At 34.6% G+C, this 14731-nt stretch overlaps 1 protein-coding gene and 1 pseudogene across 1 annotated transcript in view; both read right to left on the reverse strand.

Moving 5' to 3' along the window:
• The window catches only part of Agbl4 (AGBL carboxypeptidase 4), a 1244450-nt gene that overhangs the window by 630363 nt on the left and 599356 nt on the right, over nt 1-14731 (reverse strand). The window lies entirely within an intron of this gene.
• Nucleotides 9263-9977, reverse strand: LOC114100280 (calcyclin-binding protein-like; annotated as a pseudogene).

A 14731-nucleotide genomic window follows, 5' to 3' on the forward strand; every position in this document is an offset into this window, starting at 1 on the left:
TACTCCTTTCTCTAAAGGCAAGATATTTACTCGGCCCAAGGCCTAGAGGATGAGAAAGAATGGCAATGGAAAGAACAAAACAGACCAAAAGAACATTATGTACAAAGATGAGAGAAAAAAATCCCCGCATTCTAGGAATTTCCAAGCACTCTGTGCTGTAATGCAATTGAAATTCTGAGTAGCAAGGAAAATATTTGTTTTTAAAAATGACATGTACACTGAAATTAAGTAGTAATAATCCATGCTTCATGACATACTGTCATCATCTGTCTGTACATGATCTTATTTTACTTTATTTGTTTTGGTTTATTTATTTTTTAACTAAATTCTAGATTTTTACCCTTATCATCAGGGTTTCTATGATGTGTCTTGTAGCCTATTTCCAATTTTGAGAGTTTTTTTTTTTTTTGTATAGAAACTAGAAGTAGAATTGCTAGGCACTGAGTTCAGTGTTTACAAGATTAATGTCCAATTATTGTGATCTAGAGGGTAGTGATTAGAGAAGTAGTGCTGATAAGATACTCAACCAAGGGCTGGGATTGTGGTTCAGCAGTAGAATGCTTGCTTAGCACTCAGCATCACATAAAAATAAATGAATAAAATAAAGGTATTGTGTCCATCTACAACTAAAATAAAAAATAAAAAAAGAGAATACTCAACCAAGTTATTCACCTCTCCAGATTTGCTCAGACCATTTTTCTCTGACCTATTGTTGGCCATATGGGAGGATCACCTGGCACCAACCACAGTTTTGAAAATTGCAGAAGGGGTTTATCTTCATTGGAATGAGGTTTATTGAGCTCTTTCATCACCTTCAGGGTAAGGGCTATGTTGCCTGGGTAGGGGCCATGTTGTCTGGGCAGTCTGCCTATTCAGCCAGCTACACAATTGCCTGCAGGGGGTGGTTGCAGTCCTTTTTAAGTTGTAGGAATAACATAACACAAACTGGGCATCATCTCTAGATTCTTATGTTGTTGGAATGACCCAGAAGAACCCTGGTCTCATGTTTTGTATCATGTAACTTTAACTTTCTGAAACTTACCAGGTGTTGTACAAGGACTGTGGCAAGTGTTTGATCCCAGGCATTCAAAATGGCTCATTACCCATTCTCAGGAAACTACAGGTGGACCAGCATGGAGTACCTGCATACCACCCACCTCAGTTATTCATTCTGTACACTGTGACTTACTCTGCTGATGCCTTTGCTGATACTGTCTTGGGTTTCTATCCCCAGAAGCCACTAGGAATTTAATGGCAAAACTCAAAGTTCTGGGGGAGGAGTTTATGCTTGATAGCACAAATTTTCATTAATGCGAAACAAAAGACCAGGTGTGTTTGTTGAAAAGCTGTGTCTAGCTGGTAATATGCCTTTGAGTATTTATTCCACTTCCTTCTCTATATAACTTCCCTTTTTGTTCTTGAAATTGCCTCAAACCCAAATTATAAAACAGTAGTAGCATATATATATATATATTTTGCCTCCAAAACCAGGTAGCATTCTAGAGACACAAAATCATATGAGAAACTACTGAAGCAATAGTCAGTGTCACATTTGGGAAAGAAATTCAGCCCAGTTGTAGTAGAATACATAGTCTCTGCTTTCACTCACATATTGTCCGGCCAAATAGCTAGTTATATCCTGCCCCATCACCCCTTGATTCATATAGTAACTGAATTTTTCCTTGCTGAAACAATTACATCAGTCCCTTTATATTTCCCATAGGGCCTTCTATCTTTTGACTAAATTTTTCTCAGCTTTATCAGTTTCAACTCATATCATCCTTATCATTTGGCCACATACTTTTTTATTTGAATTGAAACTCATATAACAAAATCAACCATTTTAAGTGAACAATTCAGTGACATTTAATACATTCACAATGTTTTGAAACCAACACCTCTATATAGTTTCATAGTATTTTTATTACTCCAAAAAGAAAAATGTATACCCATTAAGCACTTACTGTTCAGTTCCCTGGAGATGATTGATTGATTGATCGATCAATTGATATATTGATTGATTGATTTTTATTTCTAGTGGTGCTGGGGATTGAACCCAAGGCTTTGTGCATGCTAGGCAAGTGCTTTTCCATTTAGCTACATCTCTAGTCCTTAGTTTTTTTGTTTGTTTTGTTTAATCAAACTTTTCTTCTTCCTCTCCAATATTCATCTAATAAATTCAGGAAAGCACATTTCTCTCCTTCCCTCTGTCCCTTTCTCTCTCATCATCTATCTCCTTTGAAGCCTTTAAAGAGTAAAAAAATATAATAAATCATCACTAGCATATTTAACCTAATATTCTCTTCCAGTGATATAAACAAACACAGTAGACATCTTCTGAAGTAAAATCACCTAGGAAGCAGGGTTCAATTAAATTCCACATTTATTCACAAAACAACCATATGTGTAAGATATCAGACTAAGGAAGAATATGGGGGATTAAATTCACATTCATTGAGTGATTCCCTGTTCCAAGCACCATGTGCCTTATTATTTTTAGATCATTCAGTCCTCACAGTAAGTCCATAGAAGAGGCTATGTGAGATATTCAGATGACCAAAATCCAAATTTGCATAAATACAAACACTATGCTCTTTCCATTAAATCAAGTTGTCTCAAATTATAAATACTTGGGGAATATTTAATATATATCTTTTGATATATAAAAATTTAAACCTTAAATACTTAACTTTGTAGAATGGCTGTTATCTATTGTCACATAAAAAAATCACCCCAAACCTTAGTGAGTTAAAGCAACAACATTTATTTGCACATGATTGTATCCATCAGCAATTTGGTCTACACTAAGCTGGGCAGTTTTGTTAGTCTCACATGGAATTCCTTATGTGATTGCAGTCATATTATGATCAATAGGGATAATGATTCAAAATGCAACCACCCACATGACTTACACTTTTGTTTGGCTATTACTGGGGGTGACTCAGTTCTCCTTCATGTAGTCTCTCATTCTCTAGTAGAATGGGTGACTTCTTTACATAATGGCAGAAGCATTCTAATACCACCAAAGCAGGAATAGCAAGGATTCTTAATGCCTTTTCTTAGAAGTCACAGGCTATCTCTTCTGCCACATTCTAGTAGTCAAGGCAAGTCCAGACTCAAAGGCTATGAAACAGACTATATGTTTGATGAGAAGAGTGTTAATATCACATTGCAAAGTGTCATGAACTCACGGAGGTATGATTCATTGGAGGAAATTACTGTAACAATCTACCACGCATAGCAACTGATTGTACCTGGGACTTTACAAAGACAGAAAAGCAAAGAGCCCTTAAAGATTACTTTGGGGAGAAAGAACCAGAGCATTGTTCAGAGTTAGTATTCTGCAAGCCAGAATGAGTGGCAGATAGGAAGTTTAAATATTATGTTTCTGATGTGTGTAGCTTACATTAGTGTACCCCAATACAATGCTTAATCACAGTCTATATTTCAACTAATTTTCAGGTCCAATTAAAACCCTCTAGTTCTAAATGGGTTCAGAGTGGAAGAAGATTAAATTTTAAAAACAATTCTTATGTGAGAATATGTCTAAAAAATAAATACTGGAAACAGGTAATATATGAGAACTCATATATGTTTCTATTAGACATTCAGGAGCTACAATATGAGTCATTCTACTGACCATTATCCTTCCCTAGGCTAACTAGTTCCTTTCTTACACACTAGTTCAGGAAGTCTGACCAAAGACAGCAATATAGATTGTTATTTGTCTCACAATATATCTTTTCTCAAGTAACTCTGGGTATCCCCCAAGAAAACAGTCATTTTCCCTCTGTGTTTGCCCTCCGTAATCTGCAAAATGTATATAATACAACACATTGCCATGTGGTATGGCAGCCATGATAATATACCTTGAAAACTATCAACTACAAGATGCATGATTGATCCAGGACTGCAGCTGCTGCTGCACTCTATAATTCATTGTTGCATTTGCACCAAAGCCACACTTCTCACAAGTTGCTCTCAACCAATGATCCAATGACTGAACCTGGCAAGGATAGTAAGGCAGACTCATTCTTAAGAGGCATGAGACTCCTCTGATAGATGACTTTGATTCAAGGATTCTCCGTGTGACCTTGCTGACCTTTCCTTCGTATCATTCTTTGCTTGGGTCAGACTTACATAACACTCTGAAAGCTCTCCCAACCTCTTTGGCTCTCTCTTAATTATCTCTCAAAGGAATTTCCCCTAATAAAATTCTTGAATTTTTATTTCTGCTTTGGCATCCTCTTATCACATACTTCTGTCATTAGAGTGTGAGCTCCTTAAGGGTTGTGGATATATTTTATATATTTATTTATTCCTATTTAATGCACACTCCCTGATATATAGTTAATATTCATAAGAATCTTCTGAGTGAACAAGTTCTAAAATTATTTATTCATTACATTACAAAAACAACTACTAATATTTGTTGAAAACCTATGGGCTAGATACTTAGCTTAATGTTCTATAAAACTTATTGCATTTAATTCTAACAATTTGTGTGATAGTTATGTTAGAGATATAACTAAATAGATATAACCAAAGCATATATAAGAATCTTCTGAGTGAACAAGTTCTAAAATTATTTATTCATTACTTTACAAAAACAACTACTAATATTTGTTGAAAACCTATGGGCTAGATACTTAGCTTAATGTTCTATAAAACTTATTGCATTTAATTCTAACAATTTGTGTGATAGTTATATTAGAGATATAACTAAATAGATATAACCAAAGCATATCATAGCTAGTAAATGGTACAGCTGAGATTTATACTCAAAGAATTCTAATTCTAGATACCATAAACCTAGTTACCAAAATCTATTTGTTCCTTATGTTTATGATGCTATTAAAGCAGATGAAAAAAAAAAACATAGAAATGAAAAAGAAAGAGTCCAAAATGCCCAGATCTTCAGGATCTAATAGAGGGCTCTACATTTTTATTCATTTGTTAATACAATGAATATCAACTATCTTCTAGGAACCACACTAAGCCCTGAGGATACAGACTATGGATAAAGTACTGACCTGCCTTCAAGAAAATCACAATCTGACAGAAGACAGATGGGAGAATATATAATGCCCCTTTCTATGACAATTGTTAGGGCAGGAAGAAATATGGAGATCAGAGTATGTCTCTTGCAAAAATTAAAGTGTACTTGGGATAGACATATGACAAGGAGGGCTCTATGAAAAGATTATGCAGGATCAGAAGATTTATAAACCCAGAACAATCTATAGGGAAGAGAGAAAGATTATTTTACAAATTATTCATGACTTTGCCAACTTGAAAGGGACTTGAATTATGGGCAGAACTTAAATAAGAGAAAGAATAGGAAAGAACATTGGGAATAGAGCCAAGCAACATATGTAAAAGTGTAGAGGTAGAATCTTATACCATGCTGTTCCCTGAGTAATAAATACAGGAAAAGTACAGGGTACAATGGAAGAACACAGTAGATGATGATATCTGAAAGACAATAACAAGTTTACTGTTGAAGGGCTTTTTTTTGTTGTTTGTTTGTTTTTGGGTAGTGCTGGGAATTGAACCCTGGGCCTTATGTATGTGAGGAAAGCACTCTACCAACTGAGCTATATCCCAGCCCTATTGAAGAGTTCTAAAATGATGTATGAGCAACTTGGATGTTATTATTGTAGTAATAAGAAGTGATAGTGTAGGAATTTAAATGGAAGTATGATGAGATTTGGATTAAACAGTATATATACCAGCCTGAGGGTCCATAAGGTCAGAAGAGAAAAAATTAATCTTAAGACAGAAAGAAAAATAACAACCTTTTATTCAATGTCTATTATGTGGAGAGTCTAAGGTATGTGCTATGTCTCTATTTGTTTATTTAATCCAAAAATAATCATGTGAAATAGATATTAATATTATTTCACTGGTTAAAATACAGCTCAAAGAGGTTAACTTATTTCCTCCAAACCAAATAGTAATCTAGTAAATAGTAGTTCAACTTTGAACTTATTTTCATCTGACTCTGGAATCTACCCTATAGTGTCTTCGCAACTGTATATATCTTCTATCAATTATTGATCTAGTCAAGAAGTAAAACATTAAGAAAATCTTCACTTATTTTCTATCCCTTGTTGCTAGGGATATAAAGAGAAACTAACCATAGTTTCACTCTTGATCTAAATCATCTGTATATAAGTCATTAACTTTTTGGTCAGAAGTTTCTTACTGTCTCTACAATTAAACAATGTAACAATGTAAACAATAACCATAGCGGGGCATAATGTCAGCAAGGGCAAAATCAGATCATAGTCATGATTCTCCACACTCTCTGAGCATATGGTAGGCATAAATTCCACACGAGTTTATGGAAATAATGAAAATTAAAAGGCTAGATTCTCTATACTTATAAACTATGTACCAAGTGAGCCGATTATTAATAAGCAGACATTTATTGAACAACAATTATATACAGAGGGTTAAAATGAGACTCAAGTTACAGTAGGTATTTGAAAAGGAGAAAAAATTTTAAAAAGTAAAATGTAGATAAAGAGCCAAGACATATGTATGTATTTATATACAAATAATTCCAGACACTCATGAATCTATGTACTTAGTCATTGGCATGAACATAAATACCATATTCCACAAAAAGCAATGACACACATAGAATATTTCAGTACCATTAACATATCTATCCTCATTACTGGACAAATCCCTCAAAATATAAAATAACATTTCAATTACTTTGCTCAGAAAAATTACAGAACAAACTTAAAATAATAAATTAGCTTCCCATTTGACTTGAGAACAGTAGCCAATGAATAGAATATAATGTTAGAATACATGGACTTTGTCTATTCTACTTCTAGTGAGAGTCATTTCTTAAAATAAATTCAAAAATCATTAAACTGATGCCTAACCTTAATCTTCTATAAAAAAATTTAGCTAATATAGATTTTCATTTCATAGTCGGATCACTCCTATGTTCCATTTAAAAAGGCTCTTTGGGGGTTTCACAATGACAAAACAGAGAAGGTTGCTTTCTTAGCTTCTCTGTGGCATGAAACCAAGCAGATAGGCAGCTTCACAGCAAGGTAGGTGAACAAAAATGGATGGTGGAGGACTTTACTGGAACTTAATACTGGACATTCAAAGCTGATCAAGGATTCAGGAGGTTGGATATAATAAAATAAGGAAGAAATCCCAGTGCCGCAGCCACTGCCACAGCTGGAGGCACCAGACAGAAAAAAATGGTTCCTTACAAGCAAAGTGGAGGGATAGGGGAATTAAAGAAACCTGCATTTTTAGGAGGCCTTAGGAATGTCTGGGTACAGAGAGTTTAGAGATTAAAGACACTGCTCAATTAAACTGAAAGGCATGCTGCACAATATCTTTGTGCAGGAAAGAAGTAAAATTTCTCTTGGCTGCATGCAGAGGACAGAGGAAGGAATCATTTTGCAGTCGAGGCACAAAGGGGTAGCTGGGAAGCCAATTCCTGCAAATCTGAGTTTCGCCCAAAAAAACAGGCCTGGCAAACCCACATTGCACAACACAGAGTGTGCCTTGGTGGCCAGTAGAAAATCAAACATGTAGAGAGGTTTACACAGGGGAATATGGGTCATGGAAACCCACCCAGTTCTCCCCCTCCCTGTCCAATCCAGGCCAAATGGTAGAGGTGCACCTGGCCAGGAATTCAAAAGAGTGAGGGTGGGAGAGATTGAGTTTTGATACTGAATCCAAGACCAGGAAATGTGGGGGTCTTCAGATGACATGGTGGACTAAGAATTAGCTCCTCCGCCATTTAAGTGGATCCCAGGGGAGATCCCTGGAATGCAGTCTTTCAGCATGAACCAGCAATTGCTGGGTCTTGGAGGTGCACTGATTTAAAATCTCCAGACCAACTGGCATTTTGGGAAGAACCTGAACATACCTAAGCCTAAATCCCATCTCCAGGAGTTCAGCCTATGGGATTACCTCTCTCACTCTAGCAACCCCACCATGAGGGTGGAGCAAGCATCATAATCCAGAGAACCCCAACCAACACTGCTGACAAGGGAAGCTCAGAATCTTTTGAAATCCAATGGAAACAACACTGTAACTCTTCATCAAGATCTTTTTTCTTTTTTCTTCTTTCTATTCTTCCTTGTTTAATTGTGTGTGACCTTAATGGTTCAAGGATATTTATACAAATTAATAATTGGTTTTTTGGTCATTTCTAGTATTGTTAAATCCAGCTATTTTTCATAGATCAGTTTCTTTGAGGAATAGGATGTTTGATTAGTATATTTCAGATTTGTTTTCTGTTATTTTTTATTTTTAATTTTTTAAATTTTTACTTTATACATATTTTTTCTCTCACTTATCTGTTTCCCTTGATTCTCTTTTTGTCCTTTCGTCTTCTAACAGCCAATCTCTATCATTCTTTCACTCTTCCTTTCATTTTATACTTCTATATTTTCTCTTCCTCCCTCACAAACATCATATCCTATATCATTTCTGTTTGCTTCCTGTCCACCATTCAAAATTGTAAATGCTGTTGTAAACTTTCTGCTTTTATTATAGGAAATAAATAATCATATCATTTATGTTTATTGTAACAATTAACACTGTAAACATCATAGCAGGAATTATGTGGTTTAATTCTGTATATTGTTTACATTGGTTATTGTTATTATTTTTCTCTCCCTAAACAGTGAAGTACCACAAACATTTAGGGACACTATAAGACTTACAGGGTAGATCCACATTGCTGGATGAGTAGACACACAAACAACATGAAAAAGCAAGGGAACAAATTGCCTCAAACAAACAGATACTTACTTCAAAGACAGAATACTTCAATAACACAGTAGAAAAAAATATTGGAGGAGTTTAGAATATACATAGTTAAACAGATCAAGAGGTAAAGGACATTGTAAGGAGTAAAATGAAAGAGAAGATACAGAAAGTGAAAGCTCATTTCAATAAAGAGATAGAGAATATTAAAAAATCAAGCAGAAATACTTTAAATGCAGGGATAAATAAACCAAATTAAAAATTCAAGGGGGAGCATTACACTAGACCACTTCGAAGACAGAGTTTCAGGCAGTGAAGACAAAACATATAATCTTTTTTTTTTTTTAATAAGCACGTTTTATTTAAATAAATCCTCCAGTAAAGGAGAATTTACTGCCTTACTGTGTAAGTAGTTATGTCAAATTTATATGTGCAGCTCTCCAACATTCCCTTATTGGAAACATCCATATTTCCACATCACAGTTCCCCCAAAGACTTAAATGTCTCAAAATTCTGTATCTCCTTTGGCTTGCTTCTCTCTTGATTCCACCCAGGCTTTGTTAACGGTTTGTTTCATATCATCATCTCCATCTTCATAAATTTTCTTTAGAACATTAATTAATCCCTCACTAGGATCTGTTTTGGTGTTGTATGAAGGCTTTTCTTTCTCTTTGCATTCTTTTTCAATCTGAGTCAAGTACTCTCACCGTGTGTTTTCTGCTTTCTTTCTACATAAGATAAGAACTGTATCAGTCTTAACGTTTTTTGAACTGCCTTCCACAGAGATGGGTTTTAAGAGATTGTTCACAATCATGGAGTAATTCTTCCCATTTAGTTTCTTTACCAAAAGATCAAATGACCTCTCTGTGAAATGAACCTGCACATTCTCGGTGGGAACTTGATGAACTCCCATTAAAGTAATGTAGATTTTCACAAACTTATCAGATTGATCCCATCCATAATTACTGATTTTCATGATTAATCCTGTTGTGATGGGAGGAACCACAGCAGCTGGCTTTTCATTGTCAAGAAGTTCTGGTTTCTTCTGTGATTTCTGTTACATCTGGTTCTTTATTTCTGTCTCAATCTTATTGTTGTTTTTTTTCTGCTGTAAGGGCATCATGTACTCTTTTTCTAGTGGTCTTTCCCAGCAACACATTTACCTCTTCTAGATCATTCTGCAGCTTGTCCAGAGCTGAAGCCATGGTCTGGCTGGGTAAGGCCACAGGCCAGCACTGCAGCTGTGCACCTGAGACAGGAAACATTGTGCCAAGCAGACTGCCATGAACAAAGCCCTCAAAACATATAATCTTGAAAATAAAGTTGATCATGGAGAAAAGATGTAGAATATTTCATCCATGAATGGTTAAATACACTTTTTTCTTAACAACACCAGAAAATAGATCATATAATAGGCCAGAAAGCAACTCTTAGCAAATACGAGAGAGAGAGAGAGAGAGAGAGAGAGAGAGAGAGAGAATACCTTGCATTATATCAGATCATAATAAAATGGAATTAGAAATCAATGATAAAATAAAAAACAGAAGCTACTTTAATACCTGTAGACTAAATAATACCATATTAAATGATGAATGGATAGCAGAAAAAATCAGGAATGAATTTTAAAAATACTTAGAAGTAAATGATAATAGTGATACAATAAATAAAAATTTCCAGGACACTATGAAGGCAGTGCTAAGAGAAAAGTTCATTATATTGAGCTCACTCATTAAAAGAATAGAAAGTCAACAAATAAAAAAACCTACTAATACATCTCAAAGTCCTAGAAAAAAAAGAACTAATCAACACCAAAAGCAGAAACAAGAAATAATTAAAATCAGAGCTGAAATCAATGAAATTGAAACAAAAAAATCAATGAAAGAAAAAGTTCTTTCAAAAAAATCAAGAAAATTGATAGAACCTTAGACAAACTAATGAAGAGAAAGAGAAAAAATTCAAACTACTAAAGTTCATGATGAAAAAGGAAATAATATCATGGGCACCACTAAAATATAGATGATAATCAGAAACTATTTTGAAAATTTATGTTCTAATGAAATAAAAAATCTTGAAGTCATCAACAAATTTCTACAGACATAGGTCACACCCAAATTGAATTAGTAAGACATAATTTAAACAGATAATTTTTTTTTAAGAGAGAGAGAGAGAAAATTTTAATATTTATTTTTTAGTTATTGGCGGACATGGGCCGCACGCTTGCCAGGCGAGAGCTACTGCTTGAGCCACATCCCCAGCCCCTAAACAGATAAATTTTAAGCAATGAAACTGAAGATTCCATCAAAAGCCTACCAATCAAGAAAAGCCCAGGACTAGACAGATTTTTAGATGAATTCTACCAGACCTTCAAAGAAGAAATAATACCAATTCTCCTCAAATTATTCCATGAAAAAGAAAAGGAGGCAACCCTTCCAAACTCATTCTGTGAATCTGATATCACTTTGGTACCAAAACCCGACAAAAACACAACAATGAAAGAAAACCTCAGACCAATATACCTGATGAACATAGATGCAAAAATTCTTTCAAAAATACTGGCAAACCATATATAAAACAGATTAAAAAGATAGTATACCATGATCAGCTGGGGTTAATCCCAGGGATCCAAAGCTGGTTCAACATAGAGAAATCAATACACATAATTCATTATGTCAGTAAACTTACAGACAAGAATCAAATGATTATCTCAACAGATGCAGAAAAAGCATTTTACAAAATACAGCATCCATTCATATTCAAAACACTGGAAAAACTAGGGATAGCAAAAACATACCTTGTCATTGTAAAAGCTATACACACACACACACACACACACATATGTGTGTGTGTGTGTGTGTGTGTTAAACCCAAGGCTGACATTCTAAATGGAGAAAAATTGAAAGAATTCCCTTTAAAACTGAAACAAGAAAAGGATTCCATCTTTCACACCTTCTAGTCAACATAGTCTTGAAACCCTAGCCAGAGCAATTAGACAGAAGAAAGAAATTGAAGGAATATAAATAAGATAAGAAGATTTTAAATTATTCCTATTTGCTGCTAACATGATCCTATGTTTAGAAGACCCAAAAACTCCACCGGAAAACTTCTAGAACTCATAAATGAAGTCAGCAAAGTAGCAGGATATAAAATTAATACCCATAAATCAATTATGTTCCTATACATCAGTGATGAATCAACTGAAAGAGAAATTAGGAAAATAATCCCATTCGCAACAGTCTTTTAAAAAATTAGAAATCAATCTAACATAAGAGGTGAAAGACCTCTACAATGAAAATTTCAAAACACTAAAGAAATAAATTGAAGAAACCTTAAGATGGAAAGATCTCTTATGTTCTTGGACAGGCAAATTCAATATTGTCAAAATGACCATGCTACCAAAAGTGCTATACAGATTTAATGCAATTGCTATTAAAGTTCCAATGGAGTTCTTCATATAAATACTAAAAGCAATTATGAGAGTTATTTGGAAAAATAAGAGGCCCAGAATAGTCAAAGCAATCCTCACCGAGAAAAGTGAAGCAGGAGGCATCACAATAGCAGACCTTAAAGTATACTATAGAGTTATAGTAAAAAAAAATGGCATGGTATTTGCCCCCAAACAGACATGAAGACCAATGGTATAGAATAGAAGATAGAGGCAAACCCACATAAATACAGTTATCTCATATTAAACATAGGGTTCATGAACATACATTGGAGAAAAGATAGCCTCTTCAAAAAATGGTGCTTGGAAAACTGGAAATCCATATGTAATAAAATGAAATTAGACCCCGATCTTTTACCCTGATAAAAACTCAATTCAAAGTGGTTAAAGGACTTATGCAATAGACTAGAGACCCTGTGCCCACCAGAAGAAAAAGTAGGACCACTCTCTATTATGTTGGCTTAGGAACTGAATTCCTCAACAGGAGAAATTCCTAAAACACAAAAAGTAAAATAAAGAATCAGAAAAATGGGATGGTACCAAACTAAAACCCTTGTTTACAACAAAGCTCACAATCAAGAATGTGAAGAGAGAGCCTATAGAATACAAGAAAAAATAAATGAGCAAAGGAACAGAACAAGTACTTCACAGAAGAAGAAATATAAGCAGTCAATAGGTATATAAAAAATGTTCAACATCTCTAGCAATTAGAGAAATGAAAATTAAAACTACACTGAGATTTCATCTCACTTTAGTTAGAATGGCAATTATCAAGAATACAAGTATCAATAAATGTTAATGAGGATGTGAGGGGAAATGTGAGATTGCAAATTTGTGCAACCACTAAGAAAAGCAGTATGGAGATTCTTCAGAAAACTTGAAATGGAACCACCATTTGACCCAGTTATCACACTCCTTAGCATACACTCAAAAAACTTAAAATCAGAATACTATAGTGATGTGGCCACATCAATGTTTATAGCAGCTGAAATCATGAAAGCTAAGCTATGAAAACAACCTAGGTGCCCTTCAACAGATGAATAAATAAAGAAAATGTGGTATATATACACACAATGGAATATTTCTCAGCCATAAAGAATGAAATTATGGCATTTGCCAGTAAATGGATGGATTTGGAGATTGTCATGCTATGCAAAATAAGCCAATCCCCCCAAAAAACCAAAGGCTGAATGTTTCCTCTGATATATGGATGCTAATGCACAATAAGGGGGTGGGGGTGAGGAAGAGTAGAAGTCCATTGGATTAGACAAAGAAGAATGAACAGAAGGGATGGGGGATGGGAACAAGAAAGACAGTAGAATAAATCAGACATAACTTCCCTTTGTTTATATATGAAGACACAACCAATGTAATTCCACATCATGTACAGCCAAAAGAATAGAAAATTATGCTCCATGTATATATAACATGTTAAAATACACTCTCCTCTCTTGTATCTCTAAAAAGAACAAATAAAAAATAATAAAGGAAAGAGAGAAAGAGGAAAAAAAAGTCTCTTTGCCTCCTTTATTTCCCCTCCCCTATTTTCTTCTTCTTTTCCTCCTCCTTTTTCTTCTCTCTTTCTCCCTCTTTCCTTATTTCCTCCCTTCCCTTTTTCCCTCCCTCACTTGTTCTGTTTCATAATATGCAGACAATAAGTCCCGTAATGTATATGGGAATATTTAGAATGAGGTTAAGGGAACACAAAGAAGACCTCATTATGTGCTCCTATAGTAAATTCAAAAGTATAAGAAAGGCTGATTATCCAGGGAAATGGCCTGGTTCAACCCAGGAAGAACAACAAGTGGCAATCCCTCAAAAAAAATCTAGCTTTAAAGGCTAATTGCATTAATCAGATTTTTGTCACTGTGACTAAAATGCCTGACAAAAAATTTAGAGGAGGAAAATATTATTTTGGCTCATGATTTGGCTCATGACTTCAGAGGTTCTGTCCATAATTGGCCAATTCCATTGATCTAGGTTAGAGATAAAGGCTAAAAGACATGGTGTATAAGTACTGCTCTATCCATCATGTTCAGAAAGTTTATATACAGGGGAAGGGGCTACAGAAAAGATAATCCATTCCAGGGCACATCCCAGTGATTCACATCCTCAAGTCATGCTCCGCCTGCCTACAGTTACCATCCAATTAGTCCATTCAAACTAGAATGGACTGATGAGGCTATAACTATTACTATAATATAATCAATTTAACTCTTAATAATACTATATTTACACAGGAACTTTGAAAACATTTCATATCCAAACTATAGCATTCCAACCTTGGTCCCCCAAAGCTTAGGTCCATCTCACATATGATTGTCAGTGTATAGATATAGTACATATTTTGCTAAATGTATTTCTAAATATTATATAGTTTTTGATGCTATCATAAATATTATTTTAAATTTTATTTGCTAATTTTTCATTGCAAGTATAGCAAACAATGGGATTTTTTTGTGTGTGAAAAGAAGGGATTGACCCCAAAGAAGACCTAAACCAAGAGGAGAAAATACTTTCTGTATCTTCACT

The sequence above is a fragment of the Marmota flaviventris genome, chromosome 10 (assembly GCF_047511675.1).
Source record: "Marmota flaviventris isolate mMarFla1 chromosome 10, mMarFla1.hap1, whole genome shotgun sequence".
NCBI classification, from domain to species: Eukaryota; Metazoa; Chordata; class Mammalia; order Rodentia; family Sciuridae; genus Marmota; species Marmota flaviventris.